This window comes from Cervus canadensis, chromosome 29 (genome assembly GCF_019320065.1).
Source record: "Cervus canadensis isolate Bull #8, Minnesota chromosome 29, ASM1932006v1, whole genome shotgun sequence".
NCBI classification, from domain to species: Eukaryota; Metazoa; Chordata; class Mammalia; order Artiodactyla; family Cervidae; genus Cervus; species Cervus canadensis.
Window position 1 is genome coordinate 13,847,229 of NC_057414.1, and position 22,241 is coordinate 13,869,469.

Here is a 22,241-nt window from a genome sequence, read left to right on the forward strand (position 1 = left end):
CACCAAAACCAAATGTGTGCACACACACACACATGCACACATAAATACCCAACCCAAAACCTCTCCCTTCCTAGCTTGTTACTCCAAAACCTTTGTGAGCCTTACCTGTCAATGAGTCATTATCTTGACAGTTTCTGCAGTCCTAAGCTGTAGAGGAGGATTGAAACTTGTACACTTGGTGATATTATAGGAAGTTCTTCTTGCTGTTGCTCTTTAGTTGCTTAATCATGTCTGACTCTTTTTCAACCCCATGGACTGTCACCAGGCTCCCTCTGTCCATGGGATTCTCCAGGCAAGAATACTGGAGTGGGTTGCCATTTCCTTCTCCAGGGATCTTCCCAAACCAGGGATTGGTCCAGGGATTGAACCTGCATCTCCTGTGCTTGAGGCAGATTCTTTACCACTGAGACACCTGGTAAGGTCAGGAAGTTCTTACCTGGGCTTAATAAACTTCAGCTTCATCTGAATGTATCTTTCCATAGTCATTGGGCTTCCCTAGTGGCTCAGTTGGTAAAGAATCTGCCTGCAATGCAGGAGACCAGGGTTTGATCCCTGAGTGGGGAAGATCCCTGGAGAAGGAAATGGCAACCCACTCCAGTACTCTTGCCTGGAGAATCCCATGGACAGAGGAGCCTGGTGGGCTGTGGTGCATGGGATCACAAAGAATCAGACACAACTGTGTGACTTTTTTTCTTTCATAGTCATTAGAAATTGGGCATAATCTTAAAGTCAAATATTAAAATGACTTTGGACTTTAAATGTTTTTTTTCCTATATCATTATACTTGAAATTGATCGACTATTAATTTATTTAGTACAGAAAATCACAAACTGGTTTTCCAACTCAAGTTACCTATAGGTTGGTAGATCACTAACACTTCTATTTGAACAGCACTTTTGAATTTAACATTTTTTCCATGCATTATCTAACTGAGACTTTAAATATTTTAAAACAAAGGTTGTAAATTCTTAGCAAAAAATTTTGCTAAAAAGAAAACTAAAAGATAAACCCCAAAGCAATTGTAGGGTAGTGGACAGAAAACTGAAGGAAAAAGTAGAATTATTATCCTAGAGATCATATATAAATCAAAATAAAATACTATCTGGGGAGAGATATCACAGGGCTCCATGAATGTTGAAATTAAAATAATGTGCTTCCTGACGGTATGATTGGAGGACTTGGCATGGACTTGGCAGTTATTCTCTTCTGCTTTCTGCGTTGCTGATGCCCCAGCAATGAGTCTGCCTATTGGGGAGTGCGCCCCAGCTGTGCTGGCTCTGCCACCCTCTGGACTTTTAACTTTGCACTGCATTTCCTCTCTCTCTGCCTGGATTCCTCCCCAGTACACTGAGAAACAGTTCACAGGTTACTTTCCAGGTTACTTTCAAATGCATAGTTTCATAGCAGCTCTGTGGAGCAGGAGAGGTGAAACAGTTGAAACATTTTGCCCAGGATCATAAGCAAGCAGGAGTTCACCTTGCATTCACTTCCCAAATCCAGTTTCTTCAGCTTCACTGCTTGGCTAGGGTTTATTATAAACGGTGAGAACCTTACATTGGGTAAAGGATAAGACTATACAAATAAACGGAGTACTTTATTGCTTCATTGTTATTTATGTGAGTAAACATTTACATGTTGCTATTATGTCTCCAAAATTTGTAATTGTTTTATTATTGGGAGCATTAGCACTTTGGAAGGAAAGGCTTTAAATATCTGACAAACATAGCAAATATTGAATAATGTGAAGCATTTTAATGAGTTTCCATTGACTTTAGTTTGCAAATTGTGGTAATGGAATAAAGGAAGGGATTTCTTGTTATTGAAACTGATAGAACTACAGTGTGTATGCGTGTGTGTGTGTGTGTGTGTGTGTAAAACATCTATAACCACAGTTACAGCTTTTCAGATTCTTTTATTGAATCTGTACACAGTTGTGTAAATAAATGTTAAGAAAATGAAACCTGTAATAAAATCCTTTATCATGTCAAGTAAAATGTATACTTAGGAGTGCCATTTGAGATAAGTTTTCAGGCTATCTCTAGATGTAATAGATCAACAGTAATTTAACATTGTTGAGCACTCCTGTTGCACAGTTAAACATTATCTATGGTTGAATGGATCATGAAATGCAGTGTACATAAGACATGTTTTCTTTCTTCCCTTTTTTTCTAAATGTGGTTTCTATCAAAACCTCTCTACAGTATCAAAAGTCCTTCTCTGATCTGAATAAATATTTTCTCTTCAGGCAGGTCATATATTATAGTTTGTTTGATGAAATAAAGGCCTGTGGTAGAGGCGCATGAAATTCAGATCATAGTAAAATAGCACTGGACAGAGCCCGCCAGGGCAGGTGCGGGCTGTAATTTCAGCAGAGAACCCTCCTTATGAAAGTCTGCCACGGGGCTTCAGGGGCAGCTGATGTCCATGGTGACTATAAGACACATCCTCACTTCTGTGCCCTGATCGTGGACTGAGACATTCCAGTTGTGAGGTACTAGCATTCTTGTCTTTAGCTTGTGAAATTCATAATACAATGAAACCTAATGTGAATGAAAAACAGCATTGGAAGTTTGCTTTTAAAAAGACTTTACTGTATTCTTGTGACTCAGTCATTTTCTATTGTTGAGTAAAGTAGTATTGCTATGTAATTGAAAGTGAAAGTGAAAATCACTCAGTCGTGTCCGACTCTTTGTGACCCCACAAACTATACAGTCCATGGAATTCTCCAGGCAAGGACACTGGAGTGGGTAACCTTTCCCTTCTCCAGGGCATCTTCCCAACCCAGGGATCGAACCCAGGTCTCCCACATTGCAGCCGGGTTCTTTACCAGCTGAGCCACCAGGGAAGCCCAAGATATGTAACTAGGGGGCTTTATAAATGGAGAAATAATACATTGAATAAGAATGCATATACTAAAGCTGAGATGAATTAACCAGACTAAGGGCCATTATATTGTGTTTCTTAAGATCGCCTTCCTTGGCTCTTATCTCTTATCGACTTCCTTGGCTCTTATCTCTTGTTTTTTTTTTTTTTAACATTTTAAAAAGATTTAATTATTAATTTTTGTGTTTTTGTTTTTTTAATTAATTTATTTTAATTGGAGGCTAATTATGTTACAATATTGTACTGGTTTTGCCATACATTGACATGAATCCACCACCGATGTACATGTGTCCCTATCCTGAACCCCCTTCCACCTCCCTCTCCATCCCATCCCTCAGGGTCGTCCCAGTGCACCAGCCCTGAGCACTTGTCTCATGCATCCAACCTGGACTGTTATATCCCACACACATTAGCTACAGAGCTATAATTTTCCCAAAGCAGCTCTTCCATCATGGTGCTTCCCTGATCAACAGAAATCGGCAGGGAGAGGGTCCCAGAACTGCCTCTGAAGTTCACGGTCTTCAGTGTGATACTTGCGGCTTGGAGGTCAGTCTCTTGAGCTTTATTCTTCTCTTTCCTCGCTGTGGCCTCTTGCTTTCTCCAGCCCAGCTGCCCTGGGACACTGGTTCTTCCCAGGTCTCCACTGCCCCACCTGTGTGTTTTCACTTACTTTATGATCCCTGCACGTGAGAGTGTAGTCCTGTTGTGGGTGAGAGCCTGGACACTGCAGTCCGGCACACCCAGATGGAATTGTAGTTCTCTCATAGGTGAGTGAGAGCATGGGCCCAGACCTTAAACTTTTCAAACCCCAGTTTCATCATCTATGACATGGAGATAGTGATACCTCATGAATTTATTGTGAAAATGAAATAAAACAATACAGGTAAGGTGCATAGGAGAACAATGCCTCGAATTTAGTGGGCACTCAGTAAAATAGTATTAAACACCTCCTCCTCCATGGAGTTTCTCTGTTTTCCATCCTGCAATGCAATTAGCCTCCTATTTGAATCCTGATAACATTTTGCATCTTTATAGTGTTGCCATTTTCAGTTAGCATTTTCCTTTCTTTAATCTCCTTGAAATTTATCTCTGCTAGGTGTTTCACAAATATTGGTTGAATAAAGTTGAGTTGCTGAACCACTGTACTTAATAACAGTGGGGTTTGAATGATTTCATCATAAAATAAATGGGAATTTTAAATAATTAATGGTTTCTAAGTCATGTCAAAACTCAAGCATCATTTTTATAGTGTAATGATTGAAACTGAGCTGAAAATAAGCAGCCCTGGAGGCCAGATCCTTAAATTATAAATAGCTGGGAAGGACGAAGAGGGCAGGTAACTGATGCAAGGCCATTCAGCATGGAATTCTGTGTAGGGTGTTTGGACATTAGGACCCGTGATTTGATCTGCACTCTTTGTAAAGTTACGAATATTTACTGTAATGGTGATTTCTCTGTATTTTAGATTCTCATCAAAGGGCCTCCCTAGTGGCTCAGTGGTAAAGTTTCCACCTACAGTGCAGGAACCACAGGAGACTTGGGTTCGATCCCTGGATCAGGAAGATCCCCCAGAGGAGGAAATGGCAACCCACTCCAGTATTCTTGCCTGGAGAATCCCATGGACAGAGGAGCCTGGTGGGCTGCAATCCATGGGATCACAGAGTCTGAAGTGACTGAGCACAGGTCATATTAGCAGTGCCAGCTTTCATTCACCCTGACTTACCTGACTCACTGCAGATGTGGTATAAAAGAGTCGGGCAGTCAAGTCAAGCAGCAGCTGACACCCGGCCTGTGACCTGGAGGGAAGGGAAGTCAGCTTCTCTGGCTGCCGTGCCCCTCTCCTCTGCTTCACTACGCACCTGTGATTTCTCTCTGAATTTCCTTATCTGGTGGGGAGTTGGGAGCCACAAGTCCTGGAACACATTCAGGATTCTCCAGATTCTCATCTTGAATTATCAAAGTCAAGAGAAACTGTGAAAGTTTTTTCCAACCTTAAAATCATGTTCTAATTATCATCCTCTCTTCATCTACCTCTTAAATGTAGGCTTTAATTTAAAAATATTTTTTTTCTCCATTAAGGCAGTGTTGAGACATATTTGAAAAAAGGACAAGATGTTAGGGGCTCTCCCCAGTTTTAACCCATGCATTTGAGCTGCGAAGCATTAATACTTTTCCTAAAATGTCTCTTTAATTGTAACTCTCCTCTGATTCCCCCGTTCTCTCCACTAACCCCCAAATCAAAACGGGAGAGAACTTTTTCACTTGGTTACCAGTTAAGTAGATTACAGTTGCTAAAGGACTGAGGGTGAAAATCGAATTGTTAAGCAAAGGAACTGACCCCTACTCCAGTATTTCCATCTTGCCTTTCTTCTCTTTTAGAGTGACTTCATGAAACAAGTGTCCTGACTTCCAGACAGCAACATCATTATCTTTGAGAGACTTTGCAAAATGCCTATCAAAACAGCTTATGACTGTTATCAGGCTTCATGTCACACTCTTACCTAAGAGGCTAATCTGTAGCTGATGGTTTTCCTTCTTTCTCCATTTCTAAACTTCACTCATCTATAGAGGAATTCCGGGTTTCCCTGCTGGCTGAGAAGTGAAGAATCTGCCTGCAATGCAGGAGACGCAGGAGACACGGGTTCTATCCTTGCATTAGGAAGATCCCCTGGAGGAGGGCATGGCCACCCCCTCCAGTGTCCTTGTCTTGGGAATTCCATGGACAGAGGAGCCCGGCAGGCTACAGTCTGTGGGGTCACAGAGTCAGGCATGACTGAACTGACTGAACACAGAGGGATTCCAGAGTGTGGTTGATAAAGGCATGCCTTTCCGTGAGTTAGGAGGGCACGTCCCACATGCAGACAATGCCATCCATATCGAGCTTATAATTCTCTCCCTGGTAGAATATGAAAACACCACCTTGAGGAGAAAAGATACCTGCCTTAATTACGGGAAGACTTTGAGACAGCCCTGGGCTAGCATTTGTGAAACCTGTTCAGAGATGCTCTAATTCTGTCAGGGAAGAGCTGACTCAGATAAGAACTGGTCACAATTATATTAGGCTTCTGTGAGGGAATGTCAGCTGGAAGGACTGCCCTGTATGTTCGCCATTGACTAGATCTGTGGAAGTTCTTATCCTGAAGGCACTCTGTGCCGGGATCCTGAGGAACCCTGCATGAATTAGTAAAGGAGACGCGCCGACTGTGTTAAATGTCTGATGGTGCTGCATGGGGACGTGAGACATGAGACGAACACCACCCCGTCATCGGCTCACTGAGACTCCCCAGGAGTCACTTTTACTAGCACATTTCCTCCCAGCCTATGTGTTGGATTCTTCTCCTGTTGATTTATGTGGGGAAACCTAAATACTTGTTTTTGTTTTAAAAAACAGCAAAAATTTCCCAACTGTCTTTTACCCCGACTCAGACACTGAATGTATGTAAAATTCCCAAATAACTTGAAATGAAAGGTTTCACTCCTTTGACTTTTTATTTGGGCTAAGTGGTTGATTATGGCTTTTTTGTCAGGCAGGGGAGTTTTGTGATCCACTGGATGAGTGGTAGACAGAGATGATGTATTAGAATTATTGTATAACTTCCTTGGTTTGAGTGCGGTGATTGTTTGCTATTATGTAATCTAAAACAATCACTCCCTCTTTCCAAAAATGTGTGGCTTTTCTGAAAATCTCAACGGCTTTGCATAGTATGAAAGTGAAAGTCGCTCAGTCATGTCCGACTCTTTGCAACCCCAAGGACTGTAATACGTTGAATTCTCCAGGCTAGAATACTGGAGTGGGTAGCCTTTCCCTTCTCCAGGGGATCTTCGCAACCCATGTCTCCTGCATTGCAGGTGGATTCTTTACCAGCTGAGCCACAAGGGAAGCATCATTGTGTACATTTGATGCAAAAAAGGAAGTCTAATTTTATAAAAAAAACATGTAATATTTACCATCCTATTCATTTTTAAATATATCCTTCAGTAGCGTTAAGTGTATTCACATTGTTTTCTAACTATAAGCTAATGATACTGAGGCGGTCTCAGTCCAGAAATAAGTGGATATAATGTGACAGAGATTGTGAACATGTTGTTCAAAAAAAAAAAAAAGATTCTGGAACTGAAACTAAAATTGAAACAGTGGAAAAGGAACTAGCTAGAGCAAGACAGTCCAAAATTGCCCCCAAAATCAAACAGAATAAAGTCCAACATTTCAAAGGCAGGTTGATATGCGGTGAATCATATGAGTATATATTCTATATAATCTGTATGTGAACTGTGAAAGGGCAAAAGCATACAAGTCACTTATTCATTGGCTTCACTCTTAGTGAAGAGATCAATATTATGATAATTTGGAACATAACTTATTTTGGGAGCCATTTTTAAATAAAATCAAGTCACTAGTAGCTATTTTATTGTAAAACTAAATAACCTAAGCTACCAAATAATGTTTCTTGACTGTTTCTTAGTGACATGTTGAATCCAAATACACTCTGGACTGGGAGAGGTAGGGTCATATACCATATGGCTTCCATTTGCAATTCCATGAGAGTGTGGTAAATAAACATTCTCTTTGTACCTCTACATGTACATGGACATGCAGTCATGGGGTCACAAAGAGATGGACATGATTGAGTGACTGAACTGAACTTGTACTTCTAGAAAATTATTTTAAAAGCTAATAGTATTATAACTGTTTATTTTTGGTTTAGAGTTTGAGTTCTCATCCTGGCTCTGCCTTCAGCAAGCTCCTGTGATTAATACTGAATTCCGAGCATTGTCCTTCAACTTCCATGCTCCAACTTCCATGTTCCAAACTGTTACTGAGCACAAGTTCAAGGGCCTAATGCACAGTGAGGCCAAACAATACCAATGCACAGTGAGGCCAAACAATACCAAAATGTCAGAGTTTGGAGCAAAGAAATGTTTATTGCAAGGTCATGCAAGGAGACAGGTGGCTCACGCCCCCCAAACCTTGAGTCTCTCCTTTAGCAAAGCATTTTTCAAGGCAAGGTGAGGGAGAGGTGTGGTTAGTTGTTGCAAACCTCTAGGTGTTGGAATCCTTTGTTCTTGTAGCTGTCCTGGTAGATCAGGTTCTGATCTGTTCCTGTAAACCTCCAAGACAAATCTTCTTCTCTGTGTTCTGAAACTTTTTATCTCTGTCCAAGTGGAAAAGTGGTATACCTTTAAAGGTCAGAGACCTGAGAATGGACTATCCTGTCTATTTCAGGCTATAGGCAGCGTTCTTTAATAAAAGGTGCAGAGCCAGCACGACAGGGCATAAAGTTTAAAGAAACAGAAGGAGAGCTAATACGGAGTCATATTGGTTCTTCCCTATTATAAGACTAGGCTTCTCTGCTGGCTCAGTGAGAACCCGCCTGCCAATACCAGAAACATGGGTTCAATCCCTGGATCGGGAAGATTCCCTGGAAAAGGAGATGGTAACCCACTCCAGAATTTTTGCCTGGGAAATCTCATGGACAGAGGAGCCTGGCAGGCTATATTCCATGGGGTTCCAAAGAGTTGGATAGGACTTAGCAAGTAAACAACAACAATTATTACAAAACAACTTCTAAAGTTCCTTCTTTTTTTTCTTTTTTAAGTTCCTTCTTTCTTAACCTTTCCAACTCTAGAAGCACCAGTTATCAAGTTATCTTAGATAACAAAACAGTGTACCAAGACTGGCCATGTGGTAGGCACTCATCCTGTGTTAGCTCTTGTTAGTCTTTCCCAAGTCAACAAATATTTTTTGAATGTCTGGTATTTGATCTTGCAGAATATATGGGAGGCACAGGGTAGTTATGCCTATGATTCTAGTTAGGGACATATAATCTAAGTAATTGCTCATTAATATCAGTTGTTCTTTCTCTTAAAAACATGTTTAAGTAGTGAAAGGACAGTATTGTTTCCTTTGTAGGCTGAGAGCTGGCATCTTTGTTTTTGATGTGGAAGGCAAGAGATTTTTGAAAATAATAGTGTAGCCTAGTGGACGTTTGAAGCTCGGAATTTAGAGTGTTTGGCATACAGACTTTTCTGTTGCTAAATTCTTTATTAATAATGTTTAGTCTGTTTGCATTTACTAATAACACATGGCCATTGAAAAGCAAACTTATGGGCTTACATTTGTAATGGTTGGATGACATTTGCTCGTAATGGGCAAACCACTGGGGCTTCTTTCTTTAGTTAAAAAAGGCAGTGGGAAAGGCATGTTAAACCAAGAGAAGTCTGTTCTCAAGGAAAATTCAAATCTGAACCCCTTAAGTAGAATGGTTTGGTAAAGGTTAAACAAACCTTCTCTCACTCTTGTGGGACTTTAAAGTAAATTTCATCTGAATTCTCGTCAGCTCCTCTGTGCAGCTGTCCCTAAACATCTGTCATGGCTGCTCAGAATGGCGGCTTCCCCCCTGATGGTTTACATATGCTTGTGTAAACTGTTTATTTGTAATACATAATTAGTGACAAAATGTATACTTGGTTTTTAACTACATATACTCACGGGTAGACAAGAAGAAAGCTCTATTTAACTTCACGGAATGGGAGTAGTTGGTTTAAGGCTTGTAAGTGTCTCTATCCCACTGACTTGCCAGCAGCTGTTGATGTAGAGGGGTGTTGAAAAATGTTTGGGCTTTTGCAGCTTGGGGTAATTGTGGAAGTTGTGCTTGGTCTCTCAATCCAGGATTGGGTTTGAGACCCCTGCCTTGTACACCATGCTGCAGAGGAAAATGTTTCCCTCGAAGCCATGGAAAAGTGAAGCTGCTCAAAGGCTGGGGAGTCTGTGGTCTTAGTAGACATGCAGAAAAAAATTATGTAAACCTCAAGAGACGTGGCCCTCCATTGACCTAGAAAGATCAACCTTCCAAGGTCTTGATTTTGTTGGCAGAATAAATGCTTCTGTAAAGGGTAAGATCCAAGTCAGGTTGGTGGAAAACGAGTGGAGAGTCTAGCTGTCAGAGTGACTGATGTCCTGGTCACACGTGACTGCTTCCTGGAGAAATCAGGTCAAATGGTCCTCCCCTGAGAGGTGAAGGTTTCTTCATTCTTGTTATAGATGGGGCTCTGAGAACCCAGCAGGGCTCATATCCTAGGCATAGGAGTTATCCCATCCCTAACAGAAATAAAGAGAAAGTGTTAGTTGGTCAGTCATGTCTGACTCTTTGCAACCTCATGAACTGTAGCCTGCCAGGCTCCTCTGTCCATGGGATTCTCTAGGCAAGAACACTGGAGTGGGTTGCCATTCCCTTTTCCAGGGGATTGTCCAGACCCGGGATTGAACCCAGGTCTCCCACAATGCAGGCAGATTCTTTACCAACTGAGCCACCAGGGAAGCTCCTAGCAGAGGAGAGCTCAATTCTTAGCACCAGACACTAAGAGCTGGTCTCCCTGGACATATCTCAAGGGCAGCAGAAGGCTTTGCACAGTCTCTCTGCTACAAACCATGCTCCTAGGGAGCTGTTTTGTTCATATACGTATTCTACCCTTCTCAATGGGGTCTTCCCAGATGGCACTAGTGATAAAGAACCTGCCTGCCAGTGCAGGAGGCGGAAGAAATTCAGGTTCGATCCCTGGGCTGGGAAGATCCCCCGGAGGAGGGCACGGCTACCCACTCCAGTATTCTCGCCTGGAGAATCCCATGGACAGAGGAGCCTGGTGGCTACAGTCCATGGGGTCACAGAGAGTCGGACACTACTGAAACGACTTAGCATGCACACAAGCACGCTTCCCAGTATAACTGCCCTGGTTCCCCTAGTCCAGTCACAGCCTTAGCATTAATTGACCTTAACTGACCATTAATTGACATTTTCTCCTGGTAATTCTTTGTCTGGGAGGCATGTTGTGTCTTCTAAGATGTCTGGCAGCATCCCTGGCCCATGCCCACTAAATGTGAGTGGCACCTCTCTCCTGACTGTAATAGTGGAATATGTCCGCAGACACCGCCAAACGCACTCTGGGGACAGAATCAGCCCCAGCTGAGCACCACTGCTCTAATCCTGTATTCTCATAAGACATTTATAGTTTACCTAATATTTGCAAATTCTAGGCACCCGTCACGTGCCAAGCAGTGGTTTTGATGTGGGACAGCAGTGATAACCCTAAGAGACAGTCCCTTCCTTCATGTAGTTTATAGTCCAGTTGAGAGAACAGATATTAACTGATTAGTCTTACTAAACCATAATTAAAATAGTGATAACTGTTAGGAAGGAAAAGTTCTGCGTACTCTGAGGACCAACAGGACGCCACAGCTAGACTTGGAGATCAGACAAATGTGCCTGGAGAGAGACAGAAGCTGAGGGGAAAGTGCCCGGGATTCCTGACAGGGAATCGGGGACAGGAGCTCAGCGCCGGGCTGGCCGCGTGTGTAGAGCCCCAGGGCGGGAGGCGGTCTGCCAGGGGCGGGAAAGGGCCAGGGGGGCTGGAAACGCCGTGGCTGGAGGTGAGTCCAGACAGGAAGTGAGGGCTGCGGGACTGGACACCCAGTGGTTGGAGATGAGTCCAGACAGGAAGTGAGGGCAGGTGGGCTGGGCACGCCGTGGCTGGAGGTGAGTCCAGACAGGAAGTGAGGGCCGGGGGGGGGGGGGGGCTGGGCACGCCGTAGTTAAAGATGAGTCCAGACAGGAAGTGAGGGCTGGGGGCTGAGCACCCTGTGGCTGGAGATGAGTCCAGACAGGAAGTGAGGGCCGGGGGACTGGGCATGCAGTTGCTGGAGGTGAGTCCAGACAGGAAGTGAGGGCCGGGGCGGGGGCTGGGCACGCCGTAGTTAAAGATGAGTCCAGACAGGAAGTGAGGGCTGGGGGGCTGAGCACCCTGTGGCTGGAGGTGAGTCCAGACAGGAAGTGAGGGCTGGGGGGCTGGGCACGCAGTGGCTGGAGGTGACTCCAGACAGGAAATGAGGGCCAGGGGCCTGGGCACGCTGTGGTTGGAGGTGAGTCCAGACAAGAAGTGAGGGCCGGGGCACTGGACACCCAGTGGTTGGAGGTGAATCCAGACAGGAAGTGAGGGCCGGGGGCCTGGGCATGCAGTTGCTGGAGGTGAGTCCAGGCAGGAAGTAAGGGCCGGGGGCTGGGCACGCCGTGGTTAAAGATGAGTCCAGACAGGAAGTGAGGGCTGGGGGGCTGAGCACGCTGTGGCTGGAGGTGAGTCCAGACAAGAAGTGAGGGCCAGTTCACTCGACATGCGTGATGTTGGCATCACTGGTGAGGCACGGTGACAGTTCAGGTCTTTATCATCTTGAAAGCCCAGGAAATATGCCCTCAGCAATACCCTCCTCATCAGCCGTGAGTGACCTGTAATCTCTTCCAACTCCAGAGTCGTGGATTTGAACTCATAGCCTTCTCCTAACATTCATTTTCTTTTTGAACTTACTACATTTGGCTGCTTTTCTGTTTCTGATTCTCAGGTTCCAGAATGATACCAGGGTCCCCAGAAGGCAGGGGACGGGTTGGGGAGTGCTGAGGGAATGTTCCACTACTTCATTAACCAGGCCAGCACGACGGGTCTTCATTCTTCCAAAATTAGGATGTGCAGCAGGATCTACAGAGATGGGGAAGCAGTAGTTTAGTGTCTCTCAGGGTGACTCCGTTGAGCAGCGCAGTCTCTGTGCTTAGGAGCTGTTCTCCAAAGGGAGGGTCTGCCCTTGGCCTTTTGGCTACATTCTAGGCCCAGAGTCGTCCTCAGACCAGCTCTGAGGCGCTGAGTGTTCACACCTAGTTAATGTACAGCTGCTTTGGGATAGTCTCCCTGTCCTGTGCCCAGCGTATCAGGATAAGGTTGGTTATGCTGAAAATTACTATCTAGGTGTTCAGAGGTTCTTTGGCAACTCCTTCAATATGGGTCTAAAGAAATGTTTGCAAATGTCTCAGCTCTCTCTGGAAACACGTTTTCTTTAGTGAACATAAGGACCCCACAGACACACGATTCTGCATCCCTGAGCGTCTCAAGATGAAGAGTAGTCAATGCTCAGCAATCCTTGTTGACCTGTTCTTAGGAACACTCTGGGTAATCCCATGTGGGGACTGAACTTGTGACCCTGGTCTCATTAGCGAAGGGTACTAATCCAAGCAACGTTGGCCTAAACCCATGAGTTGATATTAAATAACCTTAATGGGGAGTGTGGGAGAGCTGAAGGAACCCAATTTGCGTTGTGCCTTGTTTGCTGAGACCCAGTTGTCAGTGATGGCAACGTGAGGAGACGTGACTGACAAGATTTCTGGATTGTCAGCAAACTCCGAGGTGGCATTTCTTGACCTACATGTGAGCTGTTTTAAATCCTGGACAGTTTTTTTCATTGCCTATTCCCAAATCTTCTGCTTTGCCTTTTTTTACTTTTTTTTTTTTTTTAATCTTTCACTGTAATGTGTTCATCTTTCATAAATTAACATGTTTTGTCATTTCTTTTCCTTTTTGAGTTTATTGAGATTGCTGCCTAAGATGCTGTTTTGTAAGAGTCTTTCCAATTTCCCCATATATTGTTTTTTTCATTTCTTGCCCAGGTATTCTTTTTCTATCCTCATCTGCCTATTCCCCAGCCTTCATGAGGAGACACACATAGTATCACTCCATTGTAGAGAATTTTTCTCTTGCTACCTTCATTTAGCAGTGCTGTATTGTGCATAATATATAGGGCTCAGGGCTGCTGCCTTACATTAGCTGGGCGGTGGTGGGGGTCGGGGGTCGGTGGCAGGTATTTACCTAGACACATAGGCCTTTCCAGAACTGCCTTCTGGAACTTGTGACCTGCTCTGTCCAGAGTAAGACCTGACCCTGTGTGTGATTTTGGAAAACTATGGAATTGAATTGCATTCTCCCAGAAGACTTCCAACACTATTTCAGATGTCATTGTTTTTTGCATCTTCCTTTGGGGATTCGGTGCTGTGAGAAGAGGGGAGCCTGGTGCCTCTCCTCACCTTGTTCTGGTCCTGGAGCCCTGGGTCCCTCAGCTCTCCTCAGCTCTCCCAAGGATGCCCTTCCTAGCATGGCCATCACTTATCACTGAGGGAAAAGGCAGGTAGACCAAGATTCCCCATATTCTCTTTTCCTGATGCCTGATGTTACTATTCAGAATACTCTTCTCCTTAAAGACCACTTTTCAAGGGGAACAGCAGTTGGGATGGCGGAAAGGATGTTAACTTTTACAAATAGTACAGACCACAAGGACTTAACACAGCAGTAAGTATTTGTTGTTGTTGAGTCAGTCATGTCCGACTCTTTGGGACCCCATGGACTGCAGCCCACCAGGCTTCCCTGCCCTTCTCCATGTCCTGGAGGCTGCAGGAAGTATGTATGGGTTGTGTCAAAATGTAGTCAGCAAAGGGCTCTGGATTGCTTATAACACCTAATGCAACGTCAAAACCATGTTGTCTTGTGCTAAGTCTTTTCAGTCGTGTCCAACTCTTTGTGACCCCATGGACTGTAGCCCACCCGGTTCCTCTGTCCATGGGATTTTCCAGGCAAGAATACTGGAGTGAGTTGCCGTGTCTTCCTCCAGGGAATCTTCCTGACCAACTGTATTTTGCCCGGTGACTATTGGAATGGACACTATTTAAAGGCATTCTTTCAACTAAATTATTGGGGTTCTTTTTTCTTTTAGGCGGTTATCCCAGAGTAAATGTTATTACTGGGACAGTCTCTCTCTCTCTTTTTTTCTCTTGCCTTTTTTTTCTTCATTAAAAAAATATCTTGGGAGTAAGCGAATACTAATGTATTTACTCTTTGGTTTCTGTCAGCGAAGCTCACCAGAGAAAATTGAAATCATGCATTTTTCTGGAACATTTTCTCAGACAGCCAAGCGTAGAAGCAAATTACATCCTCTCCGTATGTTTTTTTTTTTTTTTTCCTCTTACTCCATGATGAATTTCTTTCTCCAGAGGGAGAAGTGATTTTTAAAAGGCTTGAACAACATGCTAATCTTTCCTTCTGATAGCCCCTGGTTGAATTACCCCTGAATTTGAAGCATTTACTGATGAAATGATACTTGACATTAACCACTGTTGTATGGAAATATTTCTAGCACCTGGGGAGAAAATAAAGGCGGGTGTTCATAATACTGCCGCTGTGTGGCTGAATCTTCCATTTTTCTCAGAACCAACTTGAATTACACTTGCTTCATGCTGACTGACTTTTCTCCTGAGAGACCACTTTTAGACAATAGAAAGATTTGCACCACTGGAAAAAAATGAGAATTTACAGTATTATTATAAGGAAAAAGATTGAGTTTGGGTAACGGTCTGCTTGGCTAGTTGACAGAACCAGCTGGAGGCTTTGGTTTGGGACTTGCTTAGTCCTTGTTCAGAATGACAGATATCCTTGTCGATGAAATACTCTTTTGCTTATAAAACCCTGCTTAGGCTTGGGGCTCAAGTAGACAAGCAGAATTTTCCAGTGAGGTGTGAAATCCGAACTTGGTTTTAAGGTTTTGCATCTCAGAGTATTTTTGACTTGGCAAAATGCTTTATGACTGTTGAATAAGTAAAAACATAATAAAAACTATGAAACGATTAATATAGAGTCCTTGTATTAGGACTGTGAAAATTTTTAATTTGCCTTTTCTTCAATGAGAAAAGAAAATGTACAGTACACTGTGGCACTTTCAGCTTTTCCTTCATTTGAAGCGTGGGGATGTGTTTATATGATAAGCGTTGAAGCAGTTTCTTCAGGGATAAGTCCCTTCTTAGTTGAAATGAGAATGCATACCTGTGATACGATGTAGCAAGAATAATGAACCAGTCTCAAGAATCCTGGGATTACCTCCCGCCTTCAAAGCTTTCCGGGCAGCTGTTTGACCTGTCTAAGCCACAATATCTAACCTGGGCTTGATCAGTGTTTCCCCAACTGTATTCACAAAATATTCCTTCTTCTCTTGCCGGTGGCAGTGTGGGGAGAGGAATGGGGAGGAAATTCATGATCAAAAAGATTTTAGAAATTGTGTGTATAATAGCCCTTGGAATCACAATTTGCATAGTATGCCTGTGCACACAGCAAGCATTTACTGATTCCTGACCTAATATCTGGGAACTTTATTTCTATAGTGGAAACGATAAATACAGATTGTGCTTTCCTACAGAGATTGCAAAGCAGGAAAAATTGTTGCAGGATGAAATTGTTAGAGATGACTAAGGAAGGGAGATGGGGTAAGTTTATTTTGGAGCCTACTAAAAAGCTTCCCTGGTGGCTCAGAGGTTAAAGCGTCTGCCTGCAATGTGGGAGACCCGGATTCGATCCCTGGGTCGGGAAGATCCTCTGGAGAAGGAAATGGCAACCCACTCCAGTATTCTTGCCTGGAGAATCCCATGGACGGAGGCGCCTGGTGGGCTACAGTCCACGGGATTGCAAAGAGTTGGACACGACTGAGCGACTTAAAGACTCCACAAAGTTCTAAATGAAGAAATCTGTTTACCTTTGTTTAACCAGTGTCTCCTAAAATGTTTTTTAGTTGCATACATATTCGTATGTCTGTAGAGTGATATGGGATACAGTTTGGGAAATGATGGGTTAGCTATTTCACCAGAGACTCTAGTTTCCATGATTATAATTCCTGATTTGTCTAAGGCTCATTTTCATTCCCTCCCTGGAGCACGTTGTGGAGTTGCAGTGTACGCTGGCTAGACACAAGTCACTCCACAATTTGATTGAAATTTTACCTTTTCAAGGCACTTGTTAAATACTTTAAGAAGAAGAAACAAGGGAGATTGCAGTGCGGTATGTAATTTACAAACCCACATAAGAAACTTTAATACAAGGAAGGCAGTGCTATCGGGGGAGGTGCATATCGATAAAATACAAAGTTTGGAGAAGTGGTCCTCAGAGTACTGATCGCCCGAGACCAGCTTCTCCTGGTAACTTGTTAGAAATGAGATTCTTAGCCCCCTCTGGAGACCAGCTGATCCAGAAACTCTGGAGGGGAGCCCAGCAATGTGAGCTTTAGCAAGTCCTGCTATGTTTCAGATATTTGGTCAAGTTTAAGAATTGCAACCTTAGATGTGGAGCTCACTGTGCATTGAGTCAAGGGGTATCTCTGGGATTGCTTCATAGAGTATGTACAGCTTAGCTAAATCAAGGAAGATGAGTAAAACTTAAAGAGTCAAACCAGTGGAGGCCTATATTATAGAGGAAGCAATAGCAATGAGACAAATTCACATTAGAAATCGGAAGCCTGGTTTTTAGCTTTTTTTTTTAACTGGCAATCTGTGTGACCTTGTCCAAATTACCTAACCTTTCTTGGTGTGTTTCCTCAACTCTAAAGCTGGGGTGTTTCATGAGACAATTTTATGATCCTCAGTGGGTTTACATGCCTCTGGTTTACTATATCATAATATCTTCTGAGTAATGGCATGACATGGATTATTTGTGACCCAAACACCTAGTATATTATCCTGTAGACTCTCTAGCTACAATGATTTGTATTAAGAAAAACTACACAATAAACATTTTTTCTACTTTGCAGGCAGCCATTAGCATCAGCCAGAGAGTAAAACTTTATTCCCAAGTGTGTTGTACAGATAGTCTGAAACTGATTTCAGGAGCAGGGACCCAGAATATCAAGTAGTGTCATGAGGATGATAATTTAAGCCATATTGGAAGAAGTTGCTCTTGAAGATAGGGTTTAGCAGTATCTGACTGTGCTGGGGCTCATCGTTGTAAGGAGAAGTCCTGCTAGAACTCCCCAGGACTTAAATGCCAAGTCTAAGGAGTAGCTCCCTAATGCAGCTCTGGTTTCCTAAGTTTGAAAATATACACTCAGGAGTTGGGAATAAGTTAGAGAACTGCATCAAGAGTCCTTAGCCCGTTACCATGCATGGGACCTCTCCCTGGCTCTGACCCCCACCCATGGCAGGGGCCTGGGTCTGTGGAAGAGTGGCTTTCCTATTAAGGATGGACTGCTCCCCGCCTGCAATGCAGGAGCCAAAGGAGACGCGGGTTTGATCCCTGGGTTGGTGGGAAGATTCCCTGGAGGACGGCATGGCAACCCACTCCAATGTTCTTGCCTGGAGAATCCTATGGACAGAGGAACCTGGTGGGCTACAGTCCACAGGGTCACAAAGAGTCAGACATGACTGAAGTGACTCAGCATGCACATACTCCATGGGTGGTCTTCTTCTTGACCCTTTATTCTTATCCCAATTTTCAGTTACTTTCTGCTTCGTATTCCTTCTTATGAACACTTTAATAATTATGCAGTGGTTCCCTACATACAAACCTTTGAGTTACAAATTTTCAAAGATGTGAACCTGTGTGCCAGCCCCTGTATGCAAGCTGTTGTACTATACTACTGTACTTTTCAAGGTACTATATTAGGATATGAAATATGTTGTCTTTATTTTTTGCATTTTTTTTTGCATTTGTTTTTTATGTGTGCATTATTTGTGTGAAAAGTATTAATAAACCTATTCTATTACAGTACTGTATAGCTGATTGTGTCACTTGGGTAGCTAAGCTAACTTGGACTAATGAACAAATTGGACTTACGAAGGTGCTTCAGAATGGAACTCGTTCATGTGTAGGGGACTCACTGTAATGCCAGTTCATATTTGTGGAACATTTACTGTGTGCCCAACACAGTTGTAAGCCTGTTTCATGAGAGAGGGCACTGGTATAAGCCCTATTTTAAAGATAAGCCCTATTTGAAAAGCTTTAAGTGTTACCCCAAAGTCACCCAGCCAGTAAGTGGCAAAGCCACCTTTGGGTCTCATGGAGTGGCCCTTTGCTGTTAGTAAAAGAGTCATCCTTTCCTTTACCTTTGATGTGGATTCTCTTGTTGAAAAAGGAAATGTCAGCGTAGGTTGTGAATTTCCTCCCTTATCCTGCATTTGTGACTCACAGATTTGTGTCCTCTCTAAAAACTGCCTTAGCTAATGAGATTAATGGATGGCAGTTGTACCTTACCATGTGCCACTGTTTTAAGTGCTTTATATTTGTTAATGCAAATCCGATTTAGTAGGCACTGTCGTTCTCACTGTATAGTTGAGGACAATGAGGCACTGCCAGGTTAAGTAACTCGTCCGAGGTCACACAGCTACTCAGGAGCAGTGCTGGGATTCAGACCCGGGCGGCCAGGCACCAGGGCGTGTGTTCCGGACCGCAGTGCACAACGGCGTTGGCATAGGCTTCGGACTCGGTCACAGGCCTCACCTGAGCTTTGTTTGCACGCCTCCCGTGAGGCGTCTTGGTCAAGTGTGCCTGTGAAGGGGAAGCCCTTTGGATACTGACTTTGTCTCGGAGGCTCTCAGAGCTCATTCCCCAAACACCATCTCAGTCTGGCTTATAAGCCCCTTTCAGAAATCTGTAAGATGGGAAGAGATGGAGTAGAAACAGAATGCTTTTCTAAGGCGCTGTTCTACTCTTCCCAAATCCCAGCTGTTTCAGGAGGCTGGTTTAATGGTGGCAACACGGACCTTGCCCAGGCTCCCCAGGCAAGCTGAGCCTTTCTCCAAGCCAAGGCTCACAGAGAGGTGGCTTTTGTCAGAGCTGTTCTCTCCCCTGGGATCTGTGATATTTTTTCATCCCTGGACAGGAAAGCCCCTGCCCTTCTGCAGCCCAGCCTGAGAACCTCCATCGGAGCGGACAGGGCCGGGCGGTGAGGCACGCCGCGCTGCCTCTGGAAAGGAAGTGTCTCCAAGATTGATGACTCGATGATCTCTTCAGAGATTATATCAAAAGTTATTGATTATGTTACTAAGTCGTAGAAAATAGGCTCCGAGGTTGGGAACTAAGTGCTTTCTTTAAAATAATCTAGAAGCAATAAAATAAATCAATGTCCAGAGCTTCTCAGACACCATTGCTGTCATACTCGGGTTTCACAAATAGCTTATCTCCAATGTGGAAGAGCAGGACTCTTTTTTTTTTTTTTAAGAAAACATCTTAACAGCCATCTTTGCATACTAAAAAAAGGAAGCCAAAGTCTTATTTTAATACTTACTTTACAGACTTTTAAAGAATTTCTCGCTTCTGACACTCCTTTATTTTCTAAATTGATGGAGAAAACTGCAAGGTTTTGAATTAATTTCTGCCATATTGGGCTTTTTTTTTTTTTACAAAAGTAAAAATACTAAAACCTCATGAGATATTCTCATTTTAACAACTGAAGTTGACAACTCAGTCCTGCTCAGGGTTTTGAACTTAAATCCAGATTTTAGAACACAAGAATACAATTCGATTTCAGTGTGGTTTGAAAGTCTTTTCATTTGCATTTAAGATCATTAATTCTGCTTTATAAGAAAAATATTCCAGCAGTGTTTCTTGCTAAAAAGAAAATAAATTCAGTATGCAAAAATATCATTTTCAAATAGTTAAAATGAATGATGTTTTTTTCATATTATGTTATGACAACATTTTTTGTTTTGACGGATTCACCAGAAGGTTTTGTAAAAGTAACTCTCCCCCAGGGCACTTAAATGTTTATTTATAAACAGTTAACTACTTAGAGGAGGGAGTAACTCCAGGGGGAGTAATGAGATGTTAGAAAACAAAGATAACTGCAAAATGATGATAAACCACAGAGTGAAAATTGTAATATAACTCAAAGGAAAATAATTCAGTTGGCAAACGTTTCCATTTGGTATTGTCTAGAACCTGGGAGATCTGAGACCTCATATTAGGGGATCTCATCCTATTTGGGGCAGCAGTTTCCTCACTTGTAAACTCGAGAGAGTGAGACAGATCATCTTTAAGCCCCCTTTGTATGTGTGTGTGCTCAGTCCCTCAGTGATGTCCCACTCTCTGCAACCCCAGGGACTGGAGCCCACCAGGATCCTCTGTCCATGGGATTATCCAGGCAAGAATACTGGAATGGGGTGCCATTGCCTTCTCCAGGGATTCTTCCTGACCCAGGGATCGAACCCGCATCTCTTGTGTCTCCTGCATTGGCAGGCTGGTTCTTTACCACTAACGCCACCTAGGAAGCCCTTCAGCCTCCTTTGAATTTGTATAATTCCTTGATTCTCCTTCCTCAAGTAAGATGTGCTTATTTGGAGGATTTGGGAGCTGAGCATACTACAGGCCTCTGGGCCTCTGTTTACTTGCCTCCCTTAATATTGTGTTTAGCGGGGACTTCCCTGGCCATTCAGTTGTTAGGACTTTGCCTTGCAATGCATGAGGTGTGGTTTGATCCCTGGTTGGAGAGTAAGATCCTATATGCCTCACAGCCAAAAAACCAGAACATAAACCAAAAGCAACATTGTAACAAATTTGATAAAAACGTTAGAAAGAGTATATTTCGAAAAGCATTGTGTTCAGTATACCAGTATTGTACACCTTCTTCGTGGTGTGTGGTTCTTGGAACATGCTGGTATCGATGCTGGGAATAGGATGGTGTCCAGTTTTGGCTCATCCTGACAGGTTTCCTTCAGGCTGGGGTTAGGGTGGAAATTCGGGGACAGACTAAGAAAACTTTAGTTGAACTGAATTCACCATTGGAGTGGTTTTCTTTTCTTGTGACCGAAGAGTCCAGATTCCTTGCGTGATGCATTGGTAAAACCACAGGAAGTGCTCTGGACATAGACTCTGTTGAAAAAAATGAAAGTGTTAATCGCTCAGTCATGTCTCACTCTTGGAGACACCATGGACTATAGCACACCAGGCTCCTCTGTCCATGGAATTCTCCAGGCAAGAATACTGGAGTGGGTTGCCATTCCTGTCTCAGGGGATCTTCCCGATCAGGGATCGAAGTCGGGTCTCTTGCAGTGTAGGCTGATTCTTTACTGTCTGAGCCACCGGGGAAGACTGGTGAGTAGGTAATGAGGCAGAAACAGAATTTGCATTTCCCTGGAGATGCTGGGAATAACCTCTTTTCTACCTTAAGAGAGCGTGCATGCCTTCGATTATTCTCTTATAAATGCCTGTCTCCTTCCACTGTGTTCATGGTGAACGGAAAAATGCCTCTTCCATTTTGGAGCATTCTCAGATGGTGAACTGAAAGAGTCTCTTAAGTCATGTAGGTTCTTATTAAAGCTTCTCCTGGTTTCTATCTGTAATCCCTAAGGATCCCATCTTTCAGCTGAGCATGCTCAACAGAGAGGTACCCCCAGATGCACTGGTCCCCTGGGGTTCACTCTCCTGGGAGGGATATTGAACTTTCTGCCTCCAAGCTGCTGCTTCGCACATAACTTGGCACATGGAGCATTTCCCAAGGACAGACAGCCAGAGGAACTGACTGTGAAATTAACTTCTTATATAAAAGGTCATTACATCTTTCTGTGTTTTATTTTTAGTCTTTATTTTGCTTATGAAATTCCTATATTAAACTGTACTCTTTTTGCTCACATACTCAGCATCTCCTAGGTGCTGCATCTGATGAAAGCAGCAAGGTGAATTTCCTTCTCAGGTAGAACTAAGCAAATGCAGGCCCAGAATTTCACTTAGAGAGTTTCCTGGAA

The 22,241-nt window shown here is 43.3% G+C and overlaps 1 protein-coding gene across 16 annotated transcripts in view; it reads left to right on the top strand.

The window, feature by feature from the left end:
• The window catches only part of FAT3 (FAT atypical cadherin 3), a 761,607-nt gene that overhangs the window by 126,073 nt on the left and 613,293 nt on the right, over nt 1-22,241 (top strand). Inside the window, exon 1 of one of the 16 annotated variants that reach the window (XM_043451898.1) lies at nt 22,022-22,045. The exons of the other annotated variants lie outside the window; for them this stretch is intronic. The gene's annotated coding sequence lies outside the window, so the exon portion shown is untranslated. Of the gene's footprint in view, nt 1-22,021; nt 22,046-22,241 lie in introns of those variants that run through there. 16 annotated transcript variants of the gene reach the window in all.